Source organism: Carassius auratus, chromosome 7, assembly GCF_003368295.1.
Source record: "Carassius auratus strain Wakin chromosome 7, ASM336829v1, whole genome shotgun sequence".
Lineage (NCBI taxonomy): Eukaryota > Metazoa > Chordata > Actinopteri > Cypriniformes > Cyprinidae > Carassius > Carassius auratus.
Genome location: NC_039249.1, coordinates 21,119,081 through 21,134,656, shown reverse-complemented (window position 1 = coordinate 21,134,656; position 15,576 = coordinate 21,119,081). Strand labels below are relative to the sequence as shown.

The following is a 15,576-nucleotide window of genomic DNA, read 5'->3' as shown; positions in this document are numbered from 1 at the left end:
TTTCGTCCGAATCAATCTTTATTTGCTGCCTCAGATTTCTAATATGAAGCATCACAAAAGTCCATCAATGCGATGACAAAGAACACGCTTGCATCCAAATACACATGCAGTAGACATATGGGTCAATGACATTGATTTTTTATTTATTTTTTGGACCAGATCTATTAAGTTATTCAAAAAAATATAGATTTCTGAAATTAGAAAAAAAAAATACATTGACTTCAATCTAAGATTTCGGTAACACTTTATTTTAGGGTCTCTTAACTAGTTGCTTATTAGCATGCATATTACTAGAATATTGGCCATTTATTAGTAGTATTCAATCATATATGAATGCTTTATTCTACAGGACCTTATTCTGCATCCCTAATCCTACCCAATACCTGAACTTAACAACTACCTTACAAACTATTAATAAGCAGCAAATTAGGAATTTATTGAGGGAAAAGTCATAGTTAATAGTGTATAAGTGTTCCCTATTCTAAAGTGTTACCAAATTTTCATATTTACTATAACATATAAATTACAGTACTTAGTACTGAGTGGGGCTTGTAAAAAATGTCAAATTAAAAAATATGTAAACAAATCAAATTGAGTCAAATAATAATAAAAATCTTCACAAGTGCATTAAAAGAAGAAAATATTTTCACTTTAATTGATAGTTGCACCAACTTTTGCAATAGAAACAATAGTATAAATGTTTGAATGTATGAATCCAACCTGATTACTACTAAAGGTATGACTTTTTTCCCCTACAGATTTATACAGACAGATAGACAGACAGAAGTTCCTTAAGCCCTTATTCCTCGACACAAACCAATCAACAGCACAATCCTCCACCACATCCCATCCAAAGGCTTCATCAGAACATATTTTATCTTGATTTTAAACATTATGCGAAAAATCTTATTAGTATCTCTGCTTGTACATCACGTCACCTATGCGTCTTCACCTGCGGTGTTTACCCCAAGAAAGTCTAATTGACATCCGGCTCTCGTTGCCATTGTGCGAGAGTAAACTGGAGGCAAGGCATGTGTTAATGACAGTGGCGGGGTGGAGCATGGGAGAGACTCATCGGATATCATTAGCACTAGCTCGCAGTGTCAGATATCACAGCTCATAAAGACAGCTTTAACTGAAAAATGAAAGGGGCTTCGGCCCAGAATACACTTCCTGAGAAGATGTATGCTGCGAATCATGGCATCTCTACACCGCCGTTCAGAAGTTTGGGGGCAGTAAGAAAGAAAGAAAGAAAGATTGATTGATTTATTGATTGATTGATTAAGAAGTCTGAATGAAACGCATTACTGTTTCCACATACTTAATCACCACAACTATTTTCAACATTGGTAATAATAAGATATGTTTTTGAGCACAAAATCTGCATATTAAACTGATTTCTAAAGGATCGAGTAATACTGAATACTTGAATAATTGCTGATGAAAATTCAGCTTTGCCGTCAGAGGAATAAATTACATTTAAAATGTAAAAATGTATTACAATACAAAAGGTTTTCAATTTTAATAAAATTTAACAATAATTAAACAAATGCAACCTTGATGAGCATATATATATATATATATATATATATATATATATATATATATATATATATATATATATAAAACACACACACACACACACACACACACACACACACACATGTCCTAACAACCCCACACTTTTGAACAGTGGTGTATATCATGTCATATAATGTTACAGTCACACTGTTTAATGCTCCTTAAATGGTGAAGTTAAGATATCATCTTCTATAATAGTCTGCTTTCTTCCTCTGAGCATCGGTGCCAGCATCTTTACTTTCACCACACACACGAAATACTCGCGCACCCCCACCGAAGACAGCGAGTGCTCCGCGAGTCTTTAAAGATGTCATTTTTTTAAACATACACATCAAAGTTGTGGAAGAGAGGCTTTCTTTACTGAACATCTGCCTTTGTGTTCAAGTACAATCTAGCTTTGAAAAGAGAAGGAGGGAAAGCGAAAGACATCCAAAGATCGCTTTCCCATCCACATCCCCCCGCGCCGACTGGCAATACATCATTTGTATTGATGCAATATTAAATTTCAATATCGCATGTCAAAAGGTACAAAATGATAGATCATAGCCTAACTAAATGAATTATTAAAGGGGCCAGACTGCACCATGCTATCGGCTTCTCTCCCAATCAACTGTGTCTGAAAAGTACAGTTTGATACTGGCAGCATTTCAAAGCTCGAGCGATTCTCTCTCTTTGTCTCCGTTGCTCTTCGCTTTCTTTTCCTCAAAGTTTTTTTTTTTATTTTTTTTTTTTTTTTATTGTTCCTCATAATGAATCTGGATTTGTGTCACCCCCAAAATCCACCCACAATGCAAAGCTGCGTGAGCGTCGCTTCCGATTGTGTGGAATTTTTGTTTGTTTGTTTCCTTTTTTCCGTCCTGTTCGCTCCGGAGAATGCCAAACGTTATCAGATTACTCTAATCTGTTGCTAAAGAATTTAAAAGCAGGGCTGAAATTGTTTTCAACAGCCCAAATATGCGCTTTATGGGTTTCACATTCAGGGACCTTCCTTAGAAAACAAAGACTTGGAAGGATCTTGAAACATATCGTTTAAATGCAGTAGCTTTCGAGAGGATAAATTACTTAAATAAATACTAATCAAGTAAAAAATAAAAACATCAAAGTTAAAACTTTGTTTCTTTAACATAAAAATAGCTTCAGTGTTTCACTGTGGTGGTTTTGTTTTTCGACAGCTGACCACAGAGGCCCTATTATTTCATTTCATAAGCTGTTGGTCACCTAAACAAGAAACAAGTACACTATGTAATTCTGAAGTCCAATAATTATATTCAAATTTTAAAGTCAAAAACATGATAATAATGCATGCGTGTGTGTGTCGGTGGTAATGATGACTCCAGGGGGATTTAATTGGAGAGTCCAGATTGTCGGACCGGTGACCCCACACAAGTCAAGGCCACCATTAGCGTTCGGCTCGCATGTTAACAAACACAATCCCTTCGCCTTTTACCGTGGCGAAAATTCAATTTGAGCTCTTTGTCTGCTTGCTGCCTTTGCCCTAACGATGGTCCCCGTCTCTCTCTTCCTCGCTCTCTCTCCTGCTTTTTCCCCTTAACCAACAGAACACAGAGGAGTCGTTAGGACCCTCTCTTCATTACTTCAAAAAACCAATCATTAGACACCAGAGTATATACGTAATTAGAAAATCACTTCCTTTGCAATCCTGGCTAAGTAGTTTACATACTGTAATTACAGGGACAAAATCAATTTTTAATCATTCTACTGATTGGGCTCATCAGCTCAGTAGGAACATTGTATCCTGCTTGTTGTGCGAAAGCAACATCTGGGCTAAAACAATTACCCTTTTGTGTTCCAAAACTATTCAGCGCAGGGCATTCTCCAGCACCCGACGGCTGCCACTAAGCCCCTGCGTAGCCATCTCTTTCTTCTTCGTTCTCTCTACCTCCTTTCCATTTTCTTCTTCTCTTTCTGCCCTTGACTGTTGCGTGGCGGATCGCATTTAAAGCCTTATAAATCAATACGCTATAATAAGATGCTCTTGAGAAAACGCAGCATATTGCTTTTTTAACACCTATTGTTTCCCCCCACCCTTTTTTTAGACTTTGTCGTGTTGCTTGTTGTTGTTTTATAGCGTCTCAATCAGGCAAAAGGGAACAGATTTTGTTTTGCCTGAAGAAATATCACCTTATTAATAATACGTGTTCCACTCAGCTAACAATTAGAGTAGTATTTAATGCACAAGTACAATATTCACAGAGCAAAACTGTGACTGCATTTTAATTATCGTTGTTTTAAAGAAACAACACATGAACAGCGCGCACGACGAACAGCGGGAGTCATGGCCATCGGCTCTGGAGAAAAGAGATGAAGAAAGATGTTTTTTAACGCGACGTATTGAACTTTGAAGTCAAAGCATTCCTAATATGTTCCTACCCCTCGCTGCATAATAAAACGCTTTGTATTCGTGTCTATGCGATGGCGGATCGATGGGCATTAGGCCCGACTCCCTTTCTCTCACTTTGAAAACAGAGGAAATCAGATTTAGAGAAAAAAAAGGGAGATGAAAAATCAGTTAAAGCATTGATCGAGCCTGCTGTATGCAAATCACATTTGCCTCTATTTTTTGACTGATCAATAGGGTTAATTAACAGATTCGTTTTAACTGCACTTTGTGACACCGTCGACCTCAGAAATCATCGCACCGTCTCGTTGCCATCGCAGTAACGAATGACGGAGTGCGTGTGAGGGCCCATAAATCCAAAAATCCAATCCATCTATGAGCACAGGCATAACTGTAAAATATGAGCGTGCAGACAACTCTCAGGTAGATCTTTGAACATCAAAGGGGAGGGACAGCAAGGACCGTCTTGAGTAGAGGATCAAGGCCCATCGGAGTTGAAAGAAGGAATATCAACATCATCCATTTTACATGTTGTTTTAGTATTTCGGAACTCCGACAGCATGCGTGTGGTGGCACTAGAGGTGGCATTTTTTTGCGTTGGCTCTGGTGATGTTCTACTATTTTGGATTAATAATGGATGCTTTTTGAAATGATTATTATTCCCAAAATGCTCTTTTGTGATTTGCTTTGAAGGGGAAAGCAGTGGGAAGATTGCACTTGCGAAAGGGGGCCGCTCATTTGGAGAGCTTTTTCCAATTATACAATTAGTCAGGAATGTAGGGCAACAGCCTCTGTGTACCGATCACTCCGACCCTGGAAAGAGAGAGAGCTTTTGCTTTTGCTTGTCGAGTCGAGTGAAAAAAAAGTAAATAAATAAATTAATTAATTTTTTAAAAATTAATAAAACAACACTGAACAACTAGCCCAGAAAACGGTACAGTGGGAATGTACTGTAAAAAATGGGATAAAAAAAAAGAAAAAAAAAGTCCTGACCTTGCACCTTGCTAGTGTTGATTGCGTGCAAACACCAAAAGCAATACATTGTCTACTATTAGACAGAGTAACGGGGTCAGGCAATTCTGTTTAACTATATCTCTTTGTTTCTGAAGGACTTTTTGCTGTTACATAGGGCCGGGTTGATTGGCCAGTGTTGGCACCCAGGACCAAAAAGTCCTAATTATGCCACTGATTATATATTTTTTTTCTTTTAGATGGTGAAGAGATTTTAATTTTATCATTTGCCCTTTCCATTGTCCTCTTGCCAAAGCTGGTATAATGTCTGCTAGTTTAATATGAGTGGGGAAGAGAAAGAGAAAAAGAGAGAAAAAAAAAAACACAACAGCTACCATCTGCTTGCCTGTGGATTTTCTGTAATCGCTCTTTACTGATTACACTGCTGACTACATGAACCTCTTAAATAATTATCCTGCAATAAAAAATGCTAAATAATTATTATCATTAACTCCTAGCAAGACGGCTGCCACTCCAACTAATGCTGCCTAAACTGTCAGAGACAGAGCGCCTATGTGCCATGTCAATCAACGGATGGTGAAAAAACGGACAATTTTTAGGATGCTTCACAAGAGAGATGAAGGTTTGATGGATAATGTCTGCCTATATTACAGATTAAACTCAAGAGCGAAGGGGTTTGTAGGCGGAAGCTATACGACACGCAAAGCGTCTTCGGGGGCTCCGCAGAAGTCTGTGTTTTGTTTCTCGCTTTGTTCTGCGTGTTTGATTTTGTCCTCTGGATATCGAAAAAAATGACAGAAAGTGAGCAGTGCCTGACACCGGTACGTGGTTGTATGGTACGTGATCCTCTCTGAAGCAGAGGCCGTCCTGTAGGAGTTTATTGAGTTATGAGCGTACGTATTTACAGAATTGCTTTGGACGACACATGTTTATGATGGATCCCATATGGCTGCCGCGAGTCATATAGAGTTCAGTTTAGAGGAAAAGCCAGTGATTTGACAGTAGCCTTAGCAACAGAATTCTAGTGTAATATTCTAGTAATAGTGGCGCTAAAACACTATTTTTCTTCTTTTTGTTTCAGTTAAATGCAAGGAATTTCATTGATTGTGTCTTAAACTAAAACTAACTTCTAAACCTTATCCAAAATCCCACAATGATCAAAATGGTGTAGGATTTAGTTTGAAACTTTTTTCTTTCAGAAATAGCTAGTACATTTCACAAAGAATTACAAAGAAATGGCAAGTACAAAAACAATATTTTAAAATAGGAAGACTGAAAGAGTATTGTTCTTGCAAAACATATTCCAACAATCTTTATTTACTTCATTTGTACTTTTTATAATGTAGCCTTAACATTATTGTTTGTGCGGTTTGGAGTCTAAACTGAAGTCTGCACTTTTGGCTGTGTGATTGAGTTGACCAATGAAATCAGCTGTGAGGCGGGGTTTGCATTTAAGTGGTTTTTCAAAATAAAAGTAAAAAAGATGCAAAACCAACACACCTTCAAAAAAAACAGCATTAAATCAAAAAAGGCTGAAAAGTGGTTTAGACGTATCGATTTTTGATCAACATCGTTCTCCACGGCCTACCATTACACATTACCTTCCTTTACTGACGTTTCTCTCCATATTTTAATAAAAATGTTTTGCATTTTCAAGCTTCTAGAAAAAGGTTCTCATTGATTAGTACTTTAGCGCCAAACAATCAATTCCTACAAACCGCTCTGACCTTGCGCGCGGGACGACGACCTATTACGGATTAAGAGAAAGCTTTGTTCACTGCAGGAAAGTGAAAACTGAGAACAGAAAGATGCGAGGAGGAGTCCGGGACCAGAAGAAAGCAGAAAACAAAGAATACGCGAGAAGCGGCGCAGCGAGACAGATGTAAAACTGAGAAGTGTAGGAGCGCTACATCCCACCCTGTGAGCTTGTTGTGGAGCCATCATCCCTTTTCATCTCTTCTCTTTTGCGGAGGACAGAAGATGTTGGAGTAAAACGGCAGGCAGACCCAATCAGTCGAGCCCTGATACAGACAGATAATTCACCCCTCCTGTCACATGATCCCTCATCAGTCTGGGAGATGGGGATATATCGCCAGCAGCTCCCGGAATAATGGCTGCACCTGTTTACCGTGTCACCTCTGTTTGCTAATTGTCTCCTTGAGCTACATTGGGGAAGTGAATATGTCTCCTGCTTCTGACAGGCGGGCGTTTATTTGGAAAATATCATTACTTCCAGCATGATTGTTCTTTTTGCTGCTTTTCTTCTTCTTATTTTGTCACTTTATGCTTTTCTCTCTCTCTTTCTTTTTGTCTTAACTGTCTTCTCTCCAGCAGGAGGGGGGAGCAAGTGGTAAAAGTTAAATGACTATGCTTGGATTCAGATTTCACGTCCTGATTAGGCGAGGTGACAGTGCGCGGCTGAAAAGTTCACATCCACTTGTTTCGCTGAGGAGGGGAGCGTGACAGACATCTTTAATATCCTCCTGTTTTGGTGCCATCAATCCCTGTGCCAAGCAGTCGTACCTGCAGCCGGGTGCGAACGAGGGAGGCGGCACAGGAAGAACACAGACAGGTTCACGCGAGGGGGTAGACAAGCGCCTGTAAACAAACTCAGCCCATGCAAGAGATTCAGCAACCATGCGTTTGATTTACCTGTAATTACAACTTCAGAAAGTTGCGCCATATTCGCACAGCTAAGATGTGGCAGCTGCAAAAAGCGAGGGAAAAAAACAAAAAAAACAAACTGATAATCGGTTGCTTTTTCTAATATAACGCTACACTTTGTAGCATTTGGGTTTCATTTAGGGGTCAGTTGTGTGTAACTGAAGCCTATAATGTTGCTCCACACTGGTTCAGGTGTAATAAAGACATGTCCTGAGACAGACCATGAGCTCTGTATGTGGTGCAGGAGAGAAGGCCACTTTGATGACGGGGTAAAATATGATTCCTGTCCAAGGTGCCACTTTCCTGAGAACAAAACCTCCTTCCTTCCCTCATCCGCATCATCAGCATCTGTGTCTCTGTCATCAGTGTCATTGATGCTTTTTTTGGTTTTCCTCAAAGCAAAGCAAACAGACAGAATTTCTTGTGTGATCACAAATTCAGTTTGATATAAATATATACCGATTTTAATGCAACTTTAAGGAATATTATCACAGCTTTTGTTGGGGGGGGGGGTCCACATTTTAGAGAAGCGTTACAAAAATGAATAAAGCCAGTTTACGTGATAGCACGCACTTTAATTAATAGATAGCAATTTATAAATGCTGCAAAAAAAATTATATTTACATAATGTTTACTAAAAGAATTTGAAATAAGTATTTAGAAAATTTTATTAAGCCAAAATACAACTTCATAAAAAAATAACTGTGTGAAATGATATATATATATATATATATATATATATATATATATATATATATATATATATATATATATATATATATATATATATATATATATATATATATATATATATATATATATATATAAATAATTATTATAATTATTATTATTATTATTATATGTAGAATTTTACTTATAATACCCGACAATAACAATCAATTTAATCAGCCAATCGGGGAAAAAAAAGCCAAATATCTGCCAATGGATCACAAATTCACAACCGTTTCTACTTTATCTTGGAGCCTTAAAATTGAACAGGCTGTTGTGAGTTGCTATAATTTTAAGAAAGCCCCTTTCCCATCAAATGAGTGACAGTGCCTTTCTCTGATAAGACACAAGCTGCTCATTCAATATAGCTTTTAACTGCCTCATCCTTCATTACTAGCCTCTCTGCAAATCCTACATCACACTGTAACAGATACTGCACCTTAAACATGCACTGAAATGTTTAGGAATCCACTTGTTTCTATTTAAATCCTGCTTCACAAATTTGCATATTCAATAAAAGCACCCACATCCTAAACACACTGGCATGGAATAACTCCATTTATTTGGGCGTGTTTTTTTTTTGTTTGTTTTGTTTTGTTTTTTTGTAACCTTAACGGACATCACAAAAAAAAAAAAAACCGTAAAATCTGACATAAATTTACAAAGTATCGAGCGTTACCCAATCCTGCTTTGAAAGACTCCTGCTCAGCACTAAATAAATAATCTGGACGGCATAAACTCTGTGAACTACATAACCTGACCTCCCTTTAAAGTAGCACAGAACCCTGAGAATACAGGCCTCCCAGAGAGAGAAGGAGAGGGGGATAGAGAGAGAGGGCAGCAGTGAGAGGGCAGGGGCACAGATGTGGGGCTCAAAGCGGGCCACCCCCAGAGCCTGCAAGGGGAATTCTAATCACCCTGTAGTATTTCAATGGAGTGCCAAGACGAACACACTCGCTTACATGTATACACACACACACACATGCAAACAGATACACAGTCACACGCACACATTCACATACTCAAAGGCATGCTTGCCTTAAGACACATTCTAAATTGGATCCCAGGAGCTTTTTCTCTACCTTGTTCACCAACGGCATTGTGTATGTTTTCTGAGTACTCAGCATATGCTGGGTAACCTGAGCACTCTTTAACACACACACACACACACACACAAACATATTGTTTCCAGAAGTAGTAGTTGATGTGTCTTTTTTTTTTTTTTCCTAAAGGTATTTCCCATTAGGAGCTTAATTAAATTCAAAACTCCACAGATATATCTATTATGTCTAAACTAAAAAAAAAGAAAGAAAGAAATACATCAATAAATAAATAAACGCCCACCTGAGATGAAACCATGAAGCCAGGCTGTGTTTGCATGCTTATTATATTGTTTTTTTGTTTTAGTTTTTTCTATGAAATTTTAAGAAGATTTTCCAAAATACGTTCCTCCATAATAACATGCACAGATGATTGATGACTGACACTGATATCCTACAGTTTTGTTTTATTAAAACTTGTTGTGGGATGCCAAAAATTCCTCAAACTGCACTGCTTAGAGCTAAAACATATTATTAACATAGATTTTCTCCTGCCATACGCGGATCTATAGTTTTTACAACTCTTTGAAGAAAGCATTTTCTTAATTTTTCGTTACACTGGATATTATAAAAGCAACAGGAAATGAAGAGGAGAAAAGCGGAATTTGGAGCCAAATTCAAACTTGGATCGCCCGCAAAACATGTCAGAGCATGTGCGCTACCTGCCACAGTCTCCAGTAAATGAGCAGAAGACTCTTGGGAATTAAAAGAAATGATGCTCTCAGTTATTTATTCACAACATTTACCTGTTAAAGGACCATTTTTAAAGGACTCAACAGACAGATCATGGAACAACACTGTCTGTCAGAGCGGCAAAATGGTAAAAGTAATCGCGAAACCAGTGAAGTGTTGACTTTACAAAGGATATGAGGAAAAAGCAGACCCCCTCTCCCACCCCCTCTTCATCACCATCTCTCTCCCTCTCTCCCTCTCTCTCTCCGGCTGGCAGCCGAAGTTAACATTTTCAGAGAGAATATTCCTCCCTCCAATAGTGGAGCGTAATTCATTTTCCATCTCTGTTCATTAATCATTGTTAAAATTAGTGATCCATTTCTTCCACTCTGCCATCTGCACTCAGCTTCGTTACAAACATGACACCTTCCCGCATAATAAAAGCTGACAGGCAAGAGGATGCCTTTCCAAATAGCTTTCTGCATATGTGCACCTCTACAACTGATGCTGTTGTCAAGACAAAAGTAGGTTATTTAAGCTCCCCACTTTAACAACGCACACACACAAACGCAAACATACACACATCTTGCACACGCATACAATCACACTCCTACCAGATGTAGATGTCCAACAACAGAGCACATATTTACATTAAATGGCGAATGGATAACATTCGCAGATTCCAGCAAACCAAGTTTCTTAGTTTGTTTCTCTGGCTCACTCTCATGTGTGCTTGCATGCTCGCAAACATAATCTTATCTGGAATGTGCTCAAATCTGAGGGGAAAAAAACACACACACACCGAAATCTAAGCTATTGTCCTTATGACAAGTAAAGTTATGAAATATCAGTCTTTAACACAGCCATCAGTGCCAAGACAACAAAGAACCTGTTGTGAGTTAATGTGCTGTTTACGTCCTCTGGAGTTTTATTTCACCTTTCATTAACACATGCTTGTTGTTTGTCCACCAGGCCTTGAGAAAAAAAAAAGGCCTTGGCCCTCACCCGCAGCATGTGTGTGTGTGTGTGTGTATGTGTGTGCGTGCGTGCGTGTGTAATAGGATTCTCATTTATTGCATTCTCATTTCTCACACATGGGAGACAGAGCTTTGACCTTCTCTAGGAAAATAATAATGATAATGATGATGATAATAATAAATACATTATATTATACAAAACACATAATAAATTCAACATATTTAATACTCACACCTACTCTTGACTGGTATTTGTCCAGAATATTACTAGCAGAGTCTCCTATTCTCCAAGCAGGTGGAGACAGAGAATCGCTTGCTTGGTGAAAGGCTGCGTTATGTATAGAAGCCTGTTTCTGCACCAGAGTAAAAAATAAATTAAAAAATAAATGAAAAAGGTAATTGTGAACATTTTAAGATAAGAAAGTCACAATAATGAAAATTAGCAAAAATTTTGAGATATAAATTAAAAATTATTAGAAATAAAATAAATGTTAACACTTTAGTATGGGAACCAATTATCGCTATTAATTAGTTGCTAATTAGCATGCCTATCAATAACATATTGGCTGTTTATTAGTACATATAAAGAACATATTCTGCATTACCATATTCTACCCAATACCTAAACTTATGAGGCAAAAGTCATAGTTAATAGCGAGATTTGGACCTTAAAATAAAGTTTAACCATAAAAACTGTTAGATATACAGTCACAATTATGAGACATAATTACAGTTTACAAAAAATAAATTCAATTATGAAAAGTAAAGTAACAACTTTGGCATATAAAGTGAAGTTCTGGTGAATAAAATTAAAATTGCAAGTTATAAAATCACAATTATGAGCAGTTGTTACCATTGTGACATTTAACCTGTTAACTGTCACTGGCCCACCGGTGGGCCTACTCATCATTACATGTTTTTAAGTCACAATTACAAGAAATTGTTTTATTTACAATTTACATATAATTTACAATTATATATATATATATATATATATATATATATATATATATATATATATATATAAACAGTTACATTTATGACAAAAAAATAACTGTGATATGTAAAGTCCAAATTATGAGATATAGCCATAATTCTGAGATTTCATTCTGACAGTTGTGGGAAATAAAGTCACAACTGCTGTTAGATTTTTTACTATGAGTTGAGAATTGGCATCCATATGTCTGTGTTTCTGTGACGTGTGTGTGAGGACGCTTACGTGTTGGCGGAATTTGGGTACCAAATGCGAAAATATACGAGTGGACTGTGTCATCGACATGTGACTAAGTGTGTGTGTGCGCGTTGGTGAGTGTTTAGTGTCTTTGTTGGCGATGAGAGGAGGGTCGTGCTGATATAATGAGCAGCTTGGAGCAGATGATGCTCCGACTCCATCCCTCCAGATCCAGACCAGAAGCCTGTGTTTGCTTTCAGCAGGCCGGGGCTCCAGTCTCTCCGCTCCCCCTTCCATCCCAGTCGAGTCCAAGGCTTCACACTAGGCCTCCCAGGAGCCCTTGGCCCAAACCATTAATCTATATAATGCCCTCAAAGAGCGAGCTTTTTCACACCACAGAGAGCCAAGCCGAAACAAGGGCAACGGCTACACCGTCGAGTCAGCTGTTCGCCCTGCTGTCAACATACACAGATATAGACACAACACGACAGCCACAAATAAACGATTCAACTTCTAAACATATCTGAAGGACCGTAAACAAGAAGAAACCTTGAATCTTGTACGATGCCCATGAGTCGAAGCCAGTCAGCAGACGGGGCAGCAGCTAGATCGTGTTGACATTCACCCAACATGACCAAGAGAACGCCAGAGCTTCAGCAGTTTCCCCTATCCGCTAATTTGGTTTTCCTTGACCCGGACGCACACACTAAAACACACATCTCAACACCTCCATTCACAGCACACACGCAGACATGTTTAATTTCAGGTTCTCACCACATCTGAATTACAGAAAAACTGATGGTGGACAGAGGCCAGGTCCCGCCGGACTGATTAGCATCATTTAAGAAAGCGCGCAGCGCAGAGAAGACCGCCCAGCCTACGAGATGGGTGGCCTCTCCCAGCACTAGAAGTCAATACCTAGTAAACTCATTTGAATTGAACAGAGAGAAAAAGCACTCCAGCGCCCTGGCCACCGCATACATTTCCCTTCTCCCCCTTGCACACATGTATTTATGTATTCATCTGTCCCTCTCTCCCTATTTACCTTTGTCTCCACTAAGTGCTTTTTACGTTGGTCACCATAGACTGCCGGCAGAGGTATGCATATACATTAAGAGTGGAACAATGTACTTTTTCAGAGGTATGAAAATAATAGAAGGGAGAGGCGTCCCCCTCCCTCTAAATTAGATAAGCCATGCAAATGGCTTAAAATTTTGTAAAGCTTTTGAGAAAATCCTACTTATGGTTGCGATTCTGTGCCAAAAAGTTCATCTGGCCTGTAAATTTAAGCATGGATTACAAATATTCAAATCATGAGCTTACTGTTCAAATAAACATTTCCAACAGGGAGAAAAGTTGCAAGGCATACACTTTCAACATAATTCCCTGTCTGGCATCGCCTGCCCCTCACTCCTAATAAAACAAAACCTCTCCAAAAATTCAGGAGAGAGCGGGAGGGGGGGAAAAACAAAACAAAGGAGTTAAAAGTTCGCCTTTTCATTTTTCGTCAGACTGAATAAACACCGCTGATGAAATCTGTAATGAATGTAATTGTAACCACCTATACAATTGCAATCTGCTGGGTAAGAGAGCGAGACAAAAACGGAGGGAGAGAAATCACAGGCGCAGCACAGGCTGGGAAAGTGGAACAGATAGTAGAGTTTATATTTGAAAGAAAAAAAAAGAGAGAGAATCAAATGGCTTAGGCTGGTCAGCTGCTTGCCACATGGTAGAACTAACAAGAACTGAAGTCACAATGATTCCAGCCTGGCTTGAATGTCCTACCTCCGCTCTTACTACTCTCTCACTCTCTCCAAAACAGTGGGACCGACTTCGACTCGAACCTGGGTGCTTCTTACCATTTCAACCTTGACCTGGACGTCAGGTCTTTCGCTTCTCTTCTTCCGCCGAGAGAAGAAAAGAGAAAAGTGAAGATCTTTTTTGTGATGACAGCCGGTGCTACCCTAGGATTAGAATAGCCTCTATCATTCCAAAGCAAGAGTGCCATATTAAAGTCTTCCACATTTGCGAAATTGCAAACAGATGCAACTCAAGTACCTGCAAATAATCTGCCAAGACCAATTTCAAAAGGGAGATTTCCAAATATGTGGAAGTCATTAGGACGCGCATTATTTTTGCGATGAGCAGGAGGCTGGAGCTGGTCTAGAGGCAGATGGGTGCTGCTTTTATTAAGCCAGAAAAAAGGACTACGTGTTGTTCCATCCTAAATGAAGATATATAACGCCAACAAAACAATTATACCCCAAATATTGATGATTCAAAGACAACAAAAGAATGTACGGTTTCCTTTTATCGTTACCGACCACAATCTTTCATCTTTCTCGTTCCTTCTTCATGTTTCGCTATTCACTTCTGATAACACAAGACTCAAAGAGATCCAACGGTGATGTAAAGAGAAAATATTAAAGGTAAAAATCCTCAGATATCCGATTTCTAACTGCTGTTGTTTTCTTTCTTCCTGCTCTTTAAGAAACTGAATTGGTTCCTCTTGTTGACTCTCTCTATCTCTCGTCTTTCCTGTGTTCTCCAAATAGCGTTTTACCTCTGCATGCCTGTGCCGCATTCTCTAATTAAAAATGATTTTACCACCATGCACTGCAACAGACTACGTTAGGATGTGTCGAACAGCCACTCTGCTTCATACTGCATGGGATATCCCAGTTACACACGTTAGTCTCTACTATTTTGTTTTATGATGAGTTCTAACATTAATTAAACAAATATTTCAATGGGACGAAAAAGTTTGTTTAATTGATCAAATGTTATTTTTTTCAGTCTCTTGAAAATGGTGCTTTAATTCAGCCTATAAACAATATTAAGTACAATTTATTAACCAGTAAGTCACATTATAGGCTTCACACCCACAACTAGTAAGTGTATGTGTACCAGTTTGTAAATGCTTTGGGTTCGAGAAGAACTGAGAAATCAAGACATGAATATTCACCCTCATGTTGTCCTTAATGAATTTCAATGAATGTCTTCCTTGTGTGGAACATAAACGATGGGATTTTGAAGAATAAAGTTGAAACAACATTGAACTTTCAATGTATGGACACAAATATAAGTCTCTTATGCTAACCAACAATGCATTTGTCTAAGCAACGATACAGTAAAAAACACATATTGTAAAATATTATTAATATAAAATAACTGTTTTCTATTTTAACATATAATAAAATGTAATTTATTTGTGTGATGGAAAGCTACATTCTCAACCGCCTTTACTCAAGTCTTCAGTGTCACATGATCTTACTGTATATAAGAATATAAATTCATTTACTGTCAATTTTGATCAACTGAATCCATCCTTGCTGAGAAAACGCATTAATT

General features: G+C 38.2%; 1 protein-coding gene across 11 annotated transcripts in view; it reads right to left on the bottom strand.

Annotated features, from left to right (window-relative positions):
* Positions 1–15,576, bottom strand: part of znf536 (zinc finger protein 536) — a 180,038-nt gene that overhangs the window by 149,344 nt on the left and 15,118 nt on the right. For 2 of the 11 annotated variants that reach the window (XM_026267901.1, XM_026267898.1), the window contains exon 3: positions 11,288–11,407. The exons of the other annotated variants lie outside the window; for them this stretch is intronic. The gene's annotated coding sequence lies outside the window, so the exon portion shown is untranslated. The remainder of the gene's footprint in view (positions 1–11,287; positions 11,408–15,576) is intronic. 11 annotated transcript variants of the gene reach the window in all.